Below are 19,648 nucleotides of genomic sequence, written 5' to 3'. Positions count from 1 at the left end.
CAGAGTCCCTGTGCTTTTTCCTTTTTAACAGGGAATAGGAAATGGAAACATCATTGGAGTCCGTGACTCTTGGGGTCCTTGTCTTCTGGACAGTGAGCAGACATTCTGATTAGGCATCCAGAATCATTTTCTTTGGGGTAAATTTTAATATTTGAAGGTTAGAAGGGTGAAATCAAGCAGAGCACAGTTTATCAAAACAGCCACTTCTGCTAAGCAAATAACGTAGGAAGTAATTCAATGCTGTCTTCAGGAAGGGTCGAGCTGCCTCTCAGAGAAGACTGATGGAATACTGCAGTTTCCACCTCTGAAATGTCAGATACCCATCCAAGCTCATCTATCAATACTGGATGTCAGGAATGAGATTGAATGTCCTGATTCCTCTGATAATGGCCAGGGAAATGAAGATGTTTTGGAGAATAGCCAGCAGCAGAGAGAGCCTTGAGTGTAATGTTGTCCCTTAGAAATGGGTGCCATCGCTTCTCGGCCTTTTGGCTAAGATCAAGTGTAGAAATGGGTGCCATGATATGTTGCCTAGTGTCATACTCAGTATTCATTCTCAAACATTATGTCACAACTTCAAAAAATTCACTACTAGAATCCATTTTTTTTAAATTAAATTTCTCCTTTGTAGAAGAAATACAAGTGGAGAACACTTACAGATTCAGATGTAAATAAGCAAAGTTCATATTTAGATTTAAATAATTAAACGGTACATGCCATGCACTATTTTTGTAACTGCAACTTTCGCTTAATTTTATCAGCAAGGTTGTGATGTGGATAATGTCATTCTGATTCTACAAGGAAGAAAATTGAGGCCCAGATAAGTTACCTGGTTTGTCAAAGGCATCTTGTAAGAATCCTATTCCATGACTCAAAACATGGTCTTTTGAGTCCAAGTCTCCTGTTTGTCTTTTCCTTCTGTGGACACATTGTTGTTAACTGCATCAAGTCCCATGAAATGGGAGTCTCTTCCAGCTCAAAACTACTTTGGGTCGTGTCTATACTGTTCTGTGGGTTTCTATTTCTCACGTGTGAACTAAATCAAGCATGAGCCATATGATTCTGGGTCACACAATCCAACTGCAGACCTAATCCTAGGATATGACTGAATTTTTTTTTTGTTTGCAGCATGTGAACTCACACTCCTGCATATAATTGTATGTGACCAAGATAGTCTGAGCAGATTATATACCATTGCCTTGTTATTTGAATAGGTAAAGACGGATGAGGGTTGTGGTTGTGCTTTGATTGGTCAGGATGGTGTATTTATTTCTGTTTTAAATAATTTTGAGGTTGTTGTTAGGCAGGGAAGGTAGTCCCCAAAAGTCTTCCCTTACTCTTACTGCTCTCCATTTATTATTTACCATTAATTGGCACCATTCTGTGATATTCTTTTTTTATATAATTTTTTTTTATTTATTCATTGTTTAATTTTTTGCCCAACCCTTCCCTGTACCCTCCCCCCTCAGTGGACCGCCCCACCCCATTGCCATATTACATTTTTGATTTTTTGTTTTTGTTTTTGTTTTTATTACATTGCATTATGTGTCATGGTTCTATAGGCCCTGAGATTCTCCCCCCCCCACCACCACCATAATGTATTCCTCAACCTTGTTGCACCACCACGGATCAAATTCAGCTGGGATTCCTCCACTGCGTGCATCCACCAGGCAAGAAGACCCGCATCCCATTGTCCAAAATGTCCATCAGTTTATTGGGGAGACCATCTCTGGTCCAAAGGCAGAGCCGGCAAAGTGGTTTTGATAGTTCTACAGAACTGTATTGTTGCCAGTCTCACCACTTTAGGCACGATGCGGTTGTTGGAGAATCCACTGATTGACATTGTCCATCATATAGTCTCCAGTTGCCCGATTTTTTCATTGTCAACACACAGCTGAGGTGGTCGATTGACTTGTTCTGTCCTCTGTCATATGATGTTTATCTTCCAGAGACCGAAAGCTCGATTGCAAGGATCCTAAAAGAAACTACGAAGGAGGTGCCCACTATCTTCCTACTAGTCCTCTCGAGCTTCTGGTTCCTGGTTTGTTTGGTGGATCAGTCTGGCTCTAATAGTTCTTATGGGTGCTCTCATTCAAACCTTCAGGTCTCTGTCCCACTCTTGCCCTAGTGTTTATGGTTACTATTACTGGGAATACACAGAAAATTATCTCTCACCTACAGAAAGGCTGGCCTTATTTAAGGGTGGCCCTAAGCAGCGATTTCTGATAATAAAAACTCCGAAACTCGCCACCGGGTGGCCAGCAGGCAGAGCCTGGCACCATTTGGTGCACTGGCTGCCCATAGCCAGGGACCCCCTCACTGCCTTGCGGCAGTGGTCCTGGCATGCTGAGTCCTCGTTCTCAGATCCAGCCTGGCTGGGCCACCCCCCAGGACCACGCAGAGTCCTGTGGGGCAGCCTAGCGGCTTCTCCATTCTGTGATATTCTTAACGAGTGCACACACTTATGTTTAAACACCACACACTTGTGTCAAAATGCCTGTGTTTAAAGTCTTAGAATTCATAGAATCTGTTTTATTTTCCCTTTGGGAGACAGTGGTTTAATTGCCTGAGTGTTCTATACTTAACCACATTAAAGGACAATATAACCATAATTGACTAACTATGAGGTAGATTTTGCTATGGTTAGGGGAGAGTTATATTTAAGATACAGTTGTTACCCTAATGAATTTCACAGAGCACTAAGGAAGATTCTATAATTATTTTCCATGTAACAATGTAAGAGATATACACAGGTATGAAATATACTAAGTGTGTGAACAAGTAAATAGTGAAGGCTTTGATGGAACATGTAACTCCTGAGTTTTGCCTTGAAATTGGAGAAGCTTTTTAAAGAAATAGGCAAGAAAGAACATTCTTAACAAAGGCCAAATCACAAATGTCTAAATTACGTGGCCTGATGGTTTAAGGGAAAGTTGTATAGTTATGGTTGTGACATCATATACCTGAGAATAATGGTAAAAAAGAAGAAATGGAAATATTGCATGGCGCACAAATGACCTTGTATGTAATGCTGATACATTCCTTTTTTTATTATACAGAAAATAAGATATTATTAACTGATTTAAATTGAAGAAGTACCACTAACAAATTCTATTTTTGGAAAAGATGCCTTGAAGTTAAAATTAAGAGGATAAAAATATCAAGTTATGGGTTTGAAGAGCTTATTCAATAGCCAAATAAGGAATGTGGGTATTTAAATTAAGGAAATGGCAATGGATAAGACGACACATAGTTTCAGGGATTTATGAAGAGTTAGAATGGACATACAGAGAAAAGGAAAGAAGTGATCATGGGTATACTGAGCTGAAAATGAAATGCTGTTATACCATGGTATCACTCAGGACATAGAGACCACGGTAGAGAAAATGTTCTTCCAGCAGACTGGTATTTGGGCAGTACTGGATCATAAACTTTATGTCCAGAGAGAGGCAGCCCCCCCAAAGTTAATACAAATAAAATGATGTTATTTGCAGTGGTAAATGGCTTGATTAGTTAATCAAGGTCCTGGAAAAAGCAAAATAAAAGGATAAAAAGATCTCAGCTTAAGAGAAATGGAGAATGATTTATAAGAGGTTTTAGCAAAGTTCATGAAATATCTACATTATGAAAAACTTTATTTTAAAAACTTTGTACTGAAATGAACTTTTATTTTAATTTCATTCTCCCCCCAAAAGTTGTTGAAATAACCTCTGGTAGGTATATATGTATAAATGTTGAGGATCTTTGCATATTATGCTAATGTTCACTAGAAAGCACATCCTGCAGAAGACTTACAATCAAATGAATTTGATGGTATGAACAGATATCAATCAGCCATTGGCCTTGGCCTTCCTTGTGTTTGTACAATAGATTAATGAATAAATTAAAGTGGTGGTGAACAAGGCCCTATATGGGCCTAACAGCCTGAGCTTCCTCCCACTGAGGTTGTTCTGACTATTCTTGCCATTGACTGACCATAGCACTAACCCTTGAGGACACCATCTAACCCTTAGAGGCAACAAAAATTAAACCGTTCATGTTAGAAAAAACTCATTATTAATACCAATTTCCTTCTGGTATGGATTGCTCTCCTACCCACAGAACCTCATCCCTATGCCCCATTTAATATTTCACAGAATACCCGATTTACCTATATGGGATACCACATAACACTGATTAGAACAAAAGACCATTTCACAGCAATGGAATTGTGGCACTAAGCCTTAGTTCAAGGGTTCCGGAAATTCTACCACTTTATTTTTTGTTAACAGAACATATTTCATGCATTATGCAGATATGCTTCCAAGAAGACAGCCGCACCTTTCTCCTCTCTTTTTAATAAATTTTGTGAAGACATAATTTTAATCAACTCATGTTCACAGTCTTAATTTACCCACTGACCAGAATAGTCAAATAAAATGTAGCAGGTCACTGTAACACAGGAGTATACACAAATGATAAAAATAATAATCATATCCTAAATTGTTCTTTTCATTCCTGTGCTTTTTTATATTTTATATTTTATACTAAGTTTTATGTATCAGCGACAACATATGATACTTGTGTTTTGGGGAGTATTGATCTATTTGCTTTTACTTTGTTGCAGAAGGAAGAGTTTTGTTCTTTTTTTATACCTGAATAGTACTTGATACTATATATGTAACACATATATACATTAGGTTGATTCCGTATCATAGCTATTGTGAGTTGAAACACAATAGGCATGGAAATACAGATAAGATTTTCATATGCTGATTTCATTTCCTTGGGTAAATTTCCAGAAGTGCAATGTCTGGATCACATGGTAGATCTATTTTAGATTTCTGAGGAATTGTCATACTGTCTTTCATAATGATTGTATGAGCTAAAATTCTCATGAACAGTACTTTAGGGTACCTTTTTCTCACATGCTCACCAGCAGTTGTTATTTTTAAAATTTTTGGACAGCAGCCATTCTAACTGTGGCAAGGCGAAACTTCATTGTGTTATTTATTTGCATTTCCTTGACTAGTACCCTGTGAATTTTTTTCATGTATCTGTTGGCATTTGAATTTTTTCTTGGAAAAATACCTACTCATGTTGCTTTTTTAGATTCTGGATATTACTCCTTTATCAGTTACATTGTTTGTAAATATTTTTTTTTTCCTTTCTGTTGGTCGATGTTTCACTTTGCTGAGCATTTGTTTTGCAGCACAGAAGCTTCTTAGCTTGATGTAAACCCAATTGACTATTTTTGTCTTTATTTACTCTGCTTCTGGGTTCTTTTTAAAAAAATCTTTACTGGTGCCAATGTCTTGCTGAGTTTACTTGATGTTTTTCTTTTGTAAATTCATGGTATTTGGTCAAAGATTTAGCTCCTTGATCTACTTTGAGTTGATTCTTGTATGAGATGTAGGGCATGGGTCTTACTTCATACTTCTACACTTGTAGATCCAGTTTTCTCCGCACCATTTGTGAAAGAGATTGTTCTTTCTCCCTGGATTACATTTCAGTTTATTTGTCAAAAATTAGTTGGCTGTAGATTTGTGTGCTAATTTCTGAGATTCCCATTCTGTTACATTTATCAGCATATCTATTATTGTGCCAGCACCAGGCTGTTTTGGTTACAATTTCCCTGTGGTCCTTCTGGAAGTTGAGTATTGCAATACCTCTTGCTTTGATTTTATTATTTAAGATTGATTTAGCTATTTGGGGTCTCTTTGGTTTTCCTATGAATTTTAGTATCATTTTTTCCTAGTTATAAAAAGAGTATCAGTGGTATTTTCATTGGGATCACCTTGAATGTGTAAAATATTTTCAGTAGTGTGGGCACTTGATGATATTAGGTCTTCCAATCCATAAACCTGGGCAATTTTTTACTTTTGTGGTGTATTCTATTTCTTATATTTTTAAAAAACATGTTTATTGTAGAGGTCTTTTACATCCTTCATTGGATTTATTCCAAGGTAGTTAAATTGTTCTTGCAGTTATTGTGAATAGGACTGATTGTACAAGTACTTTGTCAAGAATACTATTGTCTGTTGATTTTGTATCTTGAAACTTTACCTGACTCTCTCATGTGTTCCAGTAGTTCCTTACTTGAGTTTTTTGGTCCCCCTTATATATAGAACTATTTCATATGCAAACAGGAATATTTTGACTTCTTGCTTTCCCATTTGTTTCACTTTGATTTTTTTTTTTTTTTTTTGCCTAATATCTCTGGCTGAAACTTCCAGAATTATATTCAATAGTACCGGTAAGACTGGGCATCCTTGTCTGGTGCTGGAACTTAGTGAAAATGTTTCTAGGTTTTTGCTATTCATTGTAACACTGGCTTTGGGTTCATCATATCACCTTGATTGAGTTGAGGACTGTTCTTTCTATACTCACTTTACTTAAGGTGTTTTTATCAATTATAACAGGATGCTATATTTTGTCAAATAATTTCTCTATAATCACACAATTTTTGTTCTTCAGTTTGTTAATGTGATGTATTACATTTACTAATTTCGGTACGTTGAACTATCCCCATGCCAGGAATAAATTCCAGTGTTGGGGGTGAATATCTTTGCTATTTGTTGTTAGAATTGCTTTGTTGGTATTTTGTAGAGAATTTTTGCATGTATATTTATCATGGGTATTGGTCTATAGTTCTCCTTATTTGTCATATGTGCTTATACCCTATATATTAAAAGTTAGGCAAAGATAATGTGATGTTTTCCAACAAATGAATCCAAAAACCAAAAAATGTAAGTAGAAATTATTGCACTCACCATCATTGTCCATGAATCATTTGCTAATTTTAAGTTTGTCCTAGCTCTAACTTGAAACTTGCATGCCCAGAGAAACTGTGTTTCAGAGGGTGTGTACATTCCTAGGAGACACAAAAAGTTCTATAAACTGTAAAGCCATGGCACACATTTGTTCACTTTGTGTTCCTGGAGTTAGGAAACACCAGAATCTGACTATTGTGAAGATATTTATGAAGTTGCTATATAATTTGAGCAAAGAGGAATATTTTAGGACTTATGTATTCACTAGGGTGTCATTTAACTGTTAAAGGAAAAGGTTGGAAATTATGGTCTGATAAAGATCAGGTGTTTATGGGGTTCAGAACTCTCAGGGAATAGGCTCTGGTTCTAACTACAAGGTAAGCTAACTGAGGTTTAAGGTAAATGAAATATGGATGGGTTAGGAGACAAAGAGGAATATAAATTCTCAGGATTAGCTATCTATAGCAGTGGAGTCATTAGCCCTGCCACTCATTCCTCTCTTGGTAGTTTTCAGAAATGATGACCAATTAGAATTGGAGAAGCTGAGCCCAGATAGTCTGAACTGAAGAAACAAGTGCGTCTGAGCAATGTACCTGCTGTGTTAGATATGTTGCCTTGCCTGGATCCTCTTAACTGATGTTACCAGTAATGCCACGGTGGCTATACATTTTGCTTGCAAAGACTCTTCAGAACTCCTCATCTTGCCTGTGCATGAGGAGACAGTAGCCAGTGACTGACTCCCAGTGAGGTGTAAGAGATGGACCACCGTGTGTGTGTGTGTGTGTGTGTGTGTATAATTTTGAATTTTTGAATTATGTGCTACAATTTTGTATGGACTGGGATTTCCCCAAACTCCCACCCCCGACAGATTTTCCCCATTTTACCACAATGGTATAGTCCTTAATAAGGGATCATAATTCCATCAGTCTCTCATTTAAGTGTACCCTGACATGGCTGAAACAGACAATGTCAGACAATCCAGCATCCCATTGTCTACACATATCGAACAGTTTCTTTGGGAATCTATATTTTGTCTGGAAGCGGATATGTATGTTGCATTATACCCTCACATCTGGATTTGGTAGACCCCAGTACTCATCATTATACATTTCCATAATTGAGAAGCCATGAAACAAGGTCAACAACTGGTAAAAGTTAGAACAACAGCCTCAACAACAGCAATGATAACAACAACAACAAATTACAGCACCATGAAAAAACACGTCACTAAGTAACCACTCATGGGTGACAAAAAGGAAATACAAAAGTCTCTTGGGAAAAATGATGCCACCATGTAATCCATGAGCCAGCAATGAATTCGACAAGAGAAAAGAAAGTATTTGGAATAAATAAAAAACCACCTTGTTTTAATGCAACATAACCAGTCTGCAGCTTCGAACCCAATCTTTAAGATTTTCTTCTACCTTATTTTCTTATTTTTTTTCCTTATGAAACCTGGCCTCAATTAAAGCCTTTGGACAAGAAGTCAGTTTTGGGCTCTGCTTCTTGAGGATCCAACTTGAGACAAGAGATCAGAGATTTAAATGAGAGAGATAAATGTGGAATGGGAAATCCATACGTAATAATTAATGTGCATGAATAAGAATGCATAGGGAGAGCATACAAAATTAGAAGAGGAATAAAGACAGACTTCAGAATTCTTTGGGTGAGAGTTTACAAAAACATTTGGAGTAGAATACAGTAGAAACGAGGGTGAAGTGAGCAGTCATAAAGATGTAGCACTGGGTCAGAGAGTGTTTTGGGTCTCATCAGTGCCTCTGGAAAATAGCTTCAGGCATCAAACTGCTTCATGGGATGCTGAAAGCAAAGCAGAGAGTTTAATAAAAAAAAAAAGAAAAAGACTGGCATGTTTACTGGTGAGGAAGTAAGAAGAGACTATTGAAAATTCACTGGGATCCTCAGGAGAAATAGTTTAGTATTTACCAGAGAAATATTATGTACAAGGAGTTTCCAAAAAGTTCCTGGGAATCACATGGTATAAAAAAGCTATAAATGGATTTCCAAATATTTTTGTATCAAGAATTTGTATTTTGATTCTATCTGAATGAATTTTTAAGTACTCTTGTATTTATAGATCAGAATAGTCAGGGTACCTTTCTGAGTGTTCATTGCTGTGCTCACATTTGGTTTAAAGACTATTTAACATAAAACATGTCCATTATAGTTGTAGAGGACAAGCAAAAGTAACTGAAGGATTGTATCCTAGTGTGCTGTTGAGAAGACTGGTCTATGAAAAAAGTTGCATTATTTCATAAGTGATGCTATAACAAATGGTTGACCATCTGTTAAGAAAAAAGAAAGAAAATGAAGATGTGAACCTTTAAATTTGCTTCTTAAATTTAAATAAATTCCATATGGAATGAGGCTTTAAACATACAAAGTGAACTATAAAAGCCTGACGGGGAAAAATAGGCAATCTTTTTATAGTTTTGGAGTGGGGAGTGTCTATTTACGTAAAACAAAACTCAGGAACCATTGGCAAAAACACTGCAAGAAAATTTTAAATTTTAGCTAAAAAAGAAAATCAAGGCCCACATTAATAAAATTAGAGCCGAATAAAACTGTTACAATGGATACCTCAGAAATAAAAGAATCATCAGCAACTATTACAAGCAGCTGTATGCCCAAATCTGAAAAATTTAGAAGAAATGGATGGATTTCGGGACACATAAAAGGTACTTAAATTGAATCAGAAAGACACAGAAAACCTAAGTACATCAATAACCAAGATGGAGATTTAATCAGCAACAAAATATTCCCAACAAAGTAAATCCCAGCACTAGATGACTTTGCTTTTGATTTCTACCAGAATTTAAAAAATAACCAAATACCAATATTTCTCAAAGTATTAAAAAGAATTGAAAGGGGTGAAATGCTCCCATATGTTTTCTATGAGGCCAGCAGCACTACATTAATTCCAAAACCAGGAAATGATGCAATGAAGGGAACTATAGATGAATAACCCTGATGTACATAAATGTAAAAATCCTCAACAAAAACTACCAAATCCAACAACATATGAGAAAGGTCATTCACCTGAAAGAACGATATCCCTAGCTTGCAGGGATGGTTCAACATACACAAATAAATACATCACATTAACAAGCTGAAGAATTAAAAACCACATGATTATCCAGAGAAAGCACTTGCTTATGGAATGGGGAAATATGCTACTGAGTGAACACTGTGTCATAGAAACATAAAAAAAAAGTAGTAATTTCTTTGGAAATGAGTGAAGATGAGTGTTTCACCATTGTAAACCTATGGGATACAGTAGTAGTATTAAAATGGAAGTTTATAGACATTATTGTCTATATCAAGAGACTGGATGTTTATCAAATAAATGATGTAATAGTTCATCTCAAGGACTTAGACTAAAAGAACAGACTAAATCCAAAGTTAGTAAGAGGAAAGATATAATTAAAATTAGAAATAAAATTGAAGTCAAAAAAGTATAAAAAAGGTTAAAATAGGAATATTTTTGAAATAGCGAAAAATAATAGTAAAGCCAAACAAACCATAAAAAGGGAGAAAACATCCAAATTAGGAGCTGGTGTGATGGTATAACTGGCACATGAGTACCAGTTAGAGTCTTGGCTATTCCACTTTGAATCCAACTTTCTGCTAATGCGCAGGGAAAAAAAATGGAGGATGAGCCAAGGCCCTTGGACAATGCCCCCACATGAGAGACCGAGAAGAAGCTCTTGGATTCTAGACTTGAACAGTCATCATTGCAGTCATTTGAGGGACTGAATCAGCAGATGGAAGATTCATTTATTTTTATTGGAAAGTCAGATATACAGAGAGAGAGAGAGGAAGATCTTCCATATGCTGGTTAACTCCCAGGTGGCCACAATGGCTGATGCTGAGCCAGTCCAAAGTCAGGAACCAGGAGCTTCTTCCAGGTCTCCCACACGAGTGCAGGGTTCCAAGGTTTTGGGCCATCCTTGACTGCTTTCCCAGGCCACAAGCAGGGAGCTGGATGGGAAGTGGGGCTGCTGGGACACAAAGCGGTGCCCATATGGGATCCTGGGATGTGAGAGGCGAGGACTTTGGCCACTAGGTTACCATGCTAAGTAGTGTATTTTTATTTTTAGGGGTACTCTAAAATAATAATAATGTTCTCTGTTCAGAAAACCTCATGTCATTTGGCAATAAAATACCCATCTCCATGACTGCAAAAACCTGTTGCCCTTTCGCCTTTTCTTCCATGGACTCCCTACACAGCATAGAGAAGCTGGTACAACACAAGCTCCTGCAAAGTCTGAGTTTCGAATTTCAGAGTGAAATTGCCAGAGAGCGGCAGTTCCGAGTAGTTTGCAGCATCCATCCTCAGAGGAGACCATTCCAGTAACATACCCATCTGGGTCTCTGCTGTGCTGACAGATGGTAATTGATTGTTTTTACTAAAAATTGAAATCAGAATTATTCTCTAAAGGTCTGCTACTGAGAATGTGGACCCAACTAAGCACTTAAGATTATGGGTTATCCACAGATTCCAGAGATACTGGTTATACTTTACCTCCTAGGGTTATGTTAATGACAGTGAGGAGTCTTGCAGGGAACAGATGATTCTCCTCTTACTTGTTTCCATTTCTTATAATATCCTTAGGAGTTTCAGGGAAATTCTGTGTTGTTTGAAGAATGAGATATTTGCCCTTCATTTTCTCTGATGGATTATGGGAAATCTAGCTTTTTTTCTGTCCATTTCAAGGGATCATTTTCTTTATTTATAAAAGAAGTGTGTCATTACAGCAGAAAATTTATAAATATGAAACATCCAGAAAAAGAAAAATCTCCCTTCCCTTTCCCTGCACTCACACAAAATCAAAAGATGATTGCAATTTGAATTTGATTTCTTTTCCTTGTAGGCTATGTATCTCCAAGTGTTTGTGGTAGTTGGTTACCTAGGTTACGGCTATTAACCATCATGTATTTGATCTAGAAGACCAACATTGTTGGTGGGACAGTGTTCCTGACTTAGAGGACAAGTGCTAATCGTGGGTGAATCTATGGCAATCGTGATGATTTTTTGTTTGTTTGTTTGTTTCTTGTGATTGCAGGATGGGCAAGGTTGTGTCCTAGTTCGGTGAGATGCACAGGAAGGGAGGAGTATGGGAAAGGGAATAGGAAGACGGAGCAGTGTGGGGAGTTGAGCAAAGTGTTTTGTCACTGATTAAAAATAGAATCAAACAAAAATTGTCTTCAATGTTGACATTTAGAGATACTCTGGAGGATTAGCAGTCACTTGCACACATAAAGCTACAGGCTCAGGACACGAGTTAGTACCCTGAGGATAACAGAGGAGGAGGTTGAAAGAAGTTTCAGTCTTTGATGCTCCCGTGGAACTTGCTAACCAACCTGACTCCTTATTAATAAATCATAAATATCAGAATGGTGCCAACGGTGATAGTGTTTTTGTTGTGGTTACTTGATGTTGAACACATGCTCTCTGATGTGCAGGATGTTTGCTGTTGCTGTTGAATAAGGCATCAGCCATGAGACTGAAGAAGAGTCCTTTGTTGTAACCAGAAGAACAATTAGACATCTTCAGGATTAGAAATGTGTGATAATCCTTGATTTGTGCCTGTTAGGTATTGCATCTTGGTTAATTTACTCTGTTGAAGGAAAATGCAGTGAGTTCTGGCTGCTCCCTTTGGTCACATGCACAGGCGTTTTGAGAGTACAGATTCTTCATAAATTGTTTGCATTGCTGAACTGCTGAAGTCCTGAAGAATGTTTGCAAAGCTGGACGATTTGATGGTAGGAACTGTGCTGGATACACTCCACTCTGGACTCACTAAATTGGTATTTGTTTGTTCTTGGAGATGGTAAAATACAGCAGTTCATCTGCTTTTAAGCAGTTATTCTAACATGTTGTAGAGAATGTTATCCTGAATCAAGCCTGGTTAAGCCTTAGCTGATTCTTAAGGGTCTGGCTAAGGTGAGATGGATGACAAAAGTCATGAGCCTTTTTTTAATAGAAAAGGCAAAGAGCAAAATATATTGCACAGATATGAGAATAAACTGCAACAATTTACACAACCTGTGGGACTGATCCTAGCTGCAGAATAATGCAAATAGCTCCAGTTTACTGAGCATCTAGAATATTCCTATCTTGGGAACATCTTTTATAATTCAAGTCCTCTAGGTAAAGATCTCTTGATTGATTTTTTTAATTATTTATTATTTAACTTCATTAATTACATTGTATTATGTGACACAGTTACATAGATACTTGGGTTCTCCCCACCCCTCCCCAAACCCTCCCACCATGGTGGATTCCTCCACCTTGTTGCATAACCACAGCTCAAGTTCAGTTGAGATTCCCCCATTGCAAACGTATACCAAACATAGAGTCCAGCATCTTATTGTCCAGTCAAGTTCAACAGCTTCTTAGGTATATCCTCTCTGGCCTGAAGACAGAGCCAGCAGAGTATCATCCCAGTCAATTGAAAGCTCCAACATACCATCAGCAAAAATTTACATCATTATGGAATTAATTGACATAGTAATGAGTAACCAATATGTTAAAAGTAAATGCGAGTTCCCAGCCACCTTCTGTGACCACCTCCCCTATACTTCAATTTTAGTTTATACACAACATATAACATTCAAAACATAACATGTTATACATAAGATCATATCATCTTAAAGTAAGGCAAACATGTGGTATTTAACCTTTTGGGATTGGCTCATTTCCCTTAGCATTATGGTTTCCAGTTTGGCCCATTTGACCACAAAGAACTGCATTTTGTTTTTTTTAACAGCTGAGTAGTATTCCATGGAGTAGATGAACCATAGCTTTCTTATCCAATCCTCTGTTGATGGGCATTTTGGTTGCTTCCATGTTTTTGCAATAAGAGAGTGTGAGAATATTACCTAACATGAGAGGGAATTTCAAGTAGAATTACATCAGTTAATAATTATTTCCTATTGTACAAAACTCTTGTATTTAATAAAGCATCCATAAAAACCACCTATCTCTACAGGTTGACCATGTTGAAAATTTTATTTTTTTTGTTATTTTAATTTTGCTTTTTAAAGTTTTTATCATTTTATGATATAGTTCCATAGGCTGTGGGACTTTCCTTATCCCCTTCCCAACTCCCTCCCCCCTCCACCTAGTTCCTCTATATCATTACTAAAGTATAGTTCTTCGTACACAGTCATATGTACATCATTGAAGGCGTAGACAATGGCAGAGAGTCCAGCATCCTGTTGTCAAGATATAGTAAACAGTTTTATTATAAGTGCATCTCTATCTGGAAGTCGAGATGCATACTGCATTGCATCCTCACATCTGGATATTACAGTCTCCATTATACAGTTACTATACATCCCCTTAAATGAAAAGTCATGATACTAAATCAACAATAAAAAGAAAATAGAAATTTACAATGCCATGAAGTTAAATAGCATGCTATTAGATATGATAGTCTCCATTAAACAGTTACCATGCATCCCCTTAAATAAAAAGCACAAAGCAAAATCAACAACAGAAAGGAAAAAAAGAAATTGACAGCACCATGAAGTTAAATAACTTGCTACTGAATGACTAATGTGTTGCTGAAGAAATGAAAAAGAAAATCAAGAACCTTCTTGAAGACATTGATGCCATTTACTGTATGATCTGAGTCACTGAAGAATTTAATCAAGAGGAAGTGTTTTGTTTTTTTTAAAGATTTATTCATTTTATTACAGCCAGATATACACAGAGGAGGAGAGACAGAGAGGAAGATCTTCCATCCAATGATTCACTCCCCAAGTGAGCTGCAATGGCCAGTGCTCGCCGATCTGATGCCGGGAACCTGGAACCTCTTCCGGGTCTCCAACGTGGGTGCAGTGTCCCAAGGCTTTGGCCCGTCCTCAACTGCTTTCCCAGGCCACAAGCAGAGAGCTGGATGGGAAGTGGAGCTGCCGGGATTAGAACCGGCGCCCATATGGGATCCCGGGGCATTCAAGGCGAGGACTTTAGCCGCTAGAGGAAGTGTTTTAAAGAGGTGAAACTAACAAAAAAATCAAAATAAACAAAATATATGAGATACATTTTTTGCTAATCTTTGCTGATGAAATGTGTCTCCTGTAGGCAATAAATAGATGAGTTTTGTTTTTTAATCTAGTTTACTAATCAATGGCATTTGATTGATGAGTTTAAGCCATTTACATTGAGGGTTAATATGAATGGGTGGTACTTGGTCCTGTCATTTTAGGAATGGGTTGTTCATTGATTTAGTCTTCTGTTATTTTATTGGGATGTTCTTCACATTTACGTTTTTTTTTTTTTTTTTGGTGGGCACTATTCATTTTGTCTTTCAAGAGAACATCGAAGTATCCTTTGTAGGGCATGTTTGGAAGAGGCACATTCTTGTAACTTTTCTTTACTGTGGAAGAATTTTATTTCATTTTCAAAGACAAAGGAACGTTTTGGTGGGTGCATTATCCTAGGCCGAAAATTTTTTGCTTTTAGAGTCTAGAATATGTCACTCCATTCTCTTTAGCCTGTAGAGTGTCCTGTGAGACGTCTCCTGTGAGTTTAATTGGCATTTCTTTATATTTCTGTTGATTTCTTTCACATTCACATTTAAAGATCTTTTCCTTATGTTCGATTGAAGAGAGCTTGATGATCATGTGTCATGGTGAAGACCACTTTTGGTCAACCCTATTGGAGTGTTCTGTGCCCCTCCTGGATGTTGTTTCCCAATTCTTTCTCTAGATTAGGGAAATTTTCCCTTATTATTTCGTTAAATACCTTTTTAAACCCAACTTCTCTTTCTGCGCCTTCTGGGATTACCATACTCTTATATTTGGCCTTTGAATAGTGTCCTGCACTGCTCGTCTGGAATCTGCTGCTCTGTCTCTGCTCCTGGTCAAATCAAAGAAACCAGCCGGATGGGCAGTTCTTTGGGTTCACCTCCTGAGCTCCCAGTGAACGTCCCTTCCCACCTGGTTGCTGGTGGAGTTCCGGCTGCTGGTGTGATTCAGATCGCCACTTGCTGAGTGCGGCTGTGGTATCAGTCACTGCAACACCACACCATTGTGTCTGCTCCATTCCTGTGTCTGTCAGTCTCCAAGTGCCCCTCTGTTGTTGTTCTGTCCTCTCCTATTTCCTGGAATTTGCCCTCTCTGCTTCACACTGGCTAATATTTCTCCATCTGTTTAAATGTGTCCTTACCCTATTCTGTCATCTTGATTTCCTGAAAATTTCATTCTTATTTATCTAATTTATGCTAAGAATTATCAGAAGTCAATGTTGAAAAAAAATATACTCTAATGCAAACCGAACACACAAAGTCAAGTTATCAAGTGAATTGTGTATGTGAGTGTAAGGAAAATAGGACAATGTATTCATGCATTTTGGTAAAGGAAGCTTTTTCAGTGGAAAACATACCACACTGAGATGAAGGGAATAATCATTAAGTTGGTGTACAGTAAGATAGAGGACTTCTGTTCCTCAAAGAAAAAAAAGCATTCACAGAGTGTATTTTGCTGATTCATCTTAAATAAAAAAAAAAAAAAAAAAACACATGCCACCTCATCCGCTGGAAGAGCTGTTGCCAGCCCTCCAATAGCTGTGACTTCCATCAGTGATTGTCTCCACTACAGAACACTGACTTGCCCAGGATCATGCTCCTGCTTAGGGGGCTGCAAAGCCAGTGAGTGAGGCACAGCTCCCTGGCTGTTTCCCATCCGACTCACGGCAGTACTGCAGGGACATTCCTACTCTCACATCTGTGTGCTTAGTGGAGGCTGGAACTGTCTCGCATCACAGACCGACTTCTCTCTTCAGTTCTGTCTCTGGCTCCCTGCATCTACCACTATGGAGCCAGCCATGGGGGATTTCTGAATAAAGATTCTGTATGCTAAGCTCTGTGTCTGTCCTGTACAGTAACACAATCCATATCAGAGAATAAAGCAGAGATACAGAGACAAGTTAAATATTTTCAGTTTGTGTAACTGACATAAGCAGAGTTGTATGAGCAACTTCTCCAAGTTAGGAAAGGTAAAGAACCCAATATTTTTTAAAAAATGGGCAAGGAATGTGAAAAATCAGTTAACATCTAAATTTTAAAAATAAAGAAAGAAAGGTGTTTGCCTTTTAGTAGCCAAGAAAGTATACATTTCAAGACAATGATCAGATACTGCAGCACACTCATAAAAATTTTCATCAGAATGGCTAACGTTAAAAGACCATAAAGTAGGTTATATTTAAGGACATGAAGTAACAGAAACTTTTACATAGTGACACTGGGGAGGAGGTTTAAGTTGTGATAATCCTTTCAGGAACTGAAATGGCATATTGGTATTATCTGATGAGATTTGTGTGTTCACACTAGGGCTCAGAAATTCCACTCTTAGATGCCGTCCTGAAAAAAATCTGCTCATTTACGTTTGCAAGTTGAGGCAATGGTTATCTTTGGAGGATAATGCTGGGGAGATCTGAGATGTTGACGTTGTATAAGGCACTGAGGTGTATGCTTATGTTTTATGTCCTTTGCTATTCATGTATTACATTATACAATATAAAGATTCAAATGGGGCCCAGCGCAATAGCATAGTGGTTAAACTCCTCGCCTCGTACATGCCGGGATCCCATATGGGTGCCAGTTCTAATCCCGGCAGCTCCACTTTCCATCCAGCTCCCTGCTTGTGGCCTGGGAAAGCAGTTGAGGACGGCCCAAAGCCTTGGGACAATGCATCCATGTGGGAGACCTGGAAGAGCTCCTGGCTGCTGGCTTTGGATTGGCTCAGCTCCAGCCCTTGTGGCCACTTGGGGAGTGAAACATCGGACGGAAGATCTTCCTCTCTCTCCTCCTCTCTATATATCCTTTCCAATAAAAATAAAGAAATAAATTTAAAAAATAAGAAAATAACAAAAAAGAAAAAAAGATTCAAATGGTTGGCCCCAAAACCTGAAACAATATTCAGTTAAGATTTTAGTATTTAGGTAATTATGAGATATTTCTCTTTCTCATAATTGTATCAGTAACCACCGGACTATGGAGGTGCAGGCAGAACTTCCTTAATGTGGTACTGTTAGAGGGGCAGAACAGCAAAAACCCAATGGTGATAATGGTGCTATCAAGACAAGATCTCTAATTTCCAGGTTTACATCAAGGTCATGCTACATAATTAGATTGATCAACATCTCAGATCATATTCTGGTTGAAAATGAACTGGTTTTACCACTGCATTTCTCTAGATAAGTTATTTAACCTCTGAACTTTGTATCCTACCTAATTGCTGAAACATCAATACGGTCTGCCCCATGGTGTCATTACAAAGAATAAATAAGGCCCAAGCTCTGCACATTATAGCAACTCCGTAATAATGCAAACCTACTGATCATATCTACTTTCTATAGCTTGTCACATCACTGTTTTACCGTACTGGGCATTGGGATGGGTAATGCAGCTTTCTGTCTACTGCTTCCCTGTCATATCACAAGGGTACAGGTTCAAAGAAAAGTTCTAATACCAGAGCTGAATTCTGACTAATCTGACCTGTGTGCCACAATCCTAAAATCAATTCAGGTCAAGAACCAGGTCTAAACCTCCCTTGGTAACAGTCTTACAATGATAATAAATCCAGTCTTGGAATTAAGGCAAACTGAGAGAATTAATAAGGAAACAAAGTTTAAATCCTACTTAAAACATCTGAAATATTCTTCTTCACTTCTCATTTTTCAGTTATACTAAGAATTAATAAAATTTCATTTTTCTTAATACTCAGATTGGATTTTATTATAATTAAAGCATTCTGATATGATCATATTGATTATGATCAGAATAATTATAATTTTTATGTGTAATTTAAAGCCATATATATTTATAGCTGATTTGGGAACTGACATGTAATACAGTGCAATTTCCCCATCAAATACTGCTTAATTATAATCAGAACATTCTGAACTGTTTAAAATTTATTTGGTAGAATTTATATTAGCCGCACCTCTCCACAAAACTCCAAGCTTCTGAAAAGAAGCACATTAAAACAAATCTTTTTTTTTTTGTGACACTGACTTTTCTGACATAAAATAGGCAGCATCCTATTCTCTCCAAACTTTGCAGTAATTTACTACCCTGGGCATGCTTCTGTCTCTGTTTCTAGTGCTTTGTGCTCCCAACTCTTGAAGCTATACCCCCACCTTGCTGCCCACCATCAGTATTCAATAGAAGCTGAAAAACAGGCAGAGAAGAAATTTTCCCTGGAAGTCTGCAGTAGAAGCCAACATGCTTATATCCTGATTTCAGACTTCTAGCCTCTAGAACTATGTAAGGACATATTTGTCTTGTTTGAAAGCCATCCAACTTGTGACCTTCAACAAAAGAAAGTACATGCCCTTTGTCTTTCAGTTCTTGCTTAATGGACCCATTGCATACAACTTACTGGATAATGCCATCCATTTAATCTTTAACTGAGTTTGATATGTATCCTCTTATTTAGTTTTGTCTTTCTGAAGAAAATACATATGCACGGAGGGTTGGGAATACTGTGTTCTCTTTCTGTTTTTCCTCTTACTGTTTACTATTGAGATGGACACACAGTCAGCATTTAATACTAACTCAATGACTCATTTGCTTTAACTCCTACCCTCTTCTCTTTCCCAAGGAAGTTTGGGGAATAGATGGATATGGCTTAGTCAGCAGCCTCTTCAGGAAGCCCCAATTAGATCCTAACAATAATCAGAATTTAAAATGATGTAATTTCAGTTCCCAAGGTTTGGCCACAGAGGCATTTAGGACAATTCTCTTTAAAGATTCAGGCTTTTAAGTATTTTCTCCACTGAATAAATTCAGGTTTATTGGAGTTATCCATATTAGACTTAGGGGTCTCTGGGCCAATAAGTTCGATACTAGTACAAGTGATCCTCA

The 19,648-nt window shown here is 37.6% G+C and overlaps 1 non-coding gene across 1 annotated transcript; it reads left to right on the top strand.

The window, feature by feature from the left end:
- Nucleotides 1–472: 472 nt before the first annotated feature.
- LOC131480269 (U2 spliceosomal RNA) lies at nucleotides 473–658 on the top strand. Its single transcript, XR_009245392.1, has one exon. It is a non-coding gene; the product is annotated as a U2 spliceosomal RNA (small nuclear RNA).
- Nucleotides 659–19,648: the final 18,990 nt, after the last annotated feature.

The sequence above is a fragment of the Ochotona princeps genome, chromosome 4 (genome assembly GCF_030435755.1).
Source record: "Ochotona princeps isolate mOchPri1 chromosome 4, mOchPri1.hap1, whole genome shotgun sequence".
NCBI lineage: Eukaryota > Metazoa > Chordata > Mammalia > Lagomorpha > Ochotonidae > Ochotona > Ochotona princeps.
The sequence above is the reverse complement of the archived record's forward strand: the minus strand, read 5'-3'. Positions and strand labels throughout refer to the sequence as shown.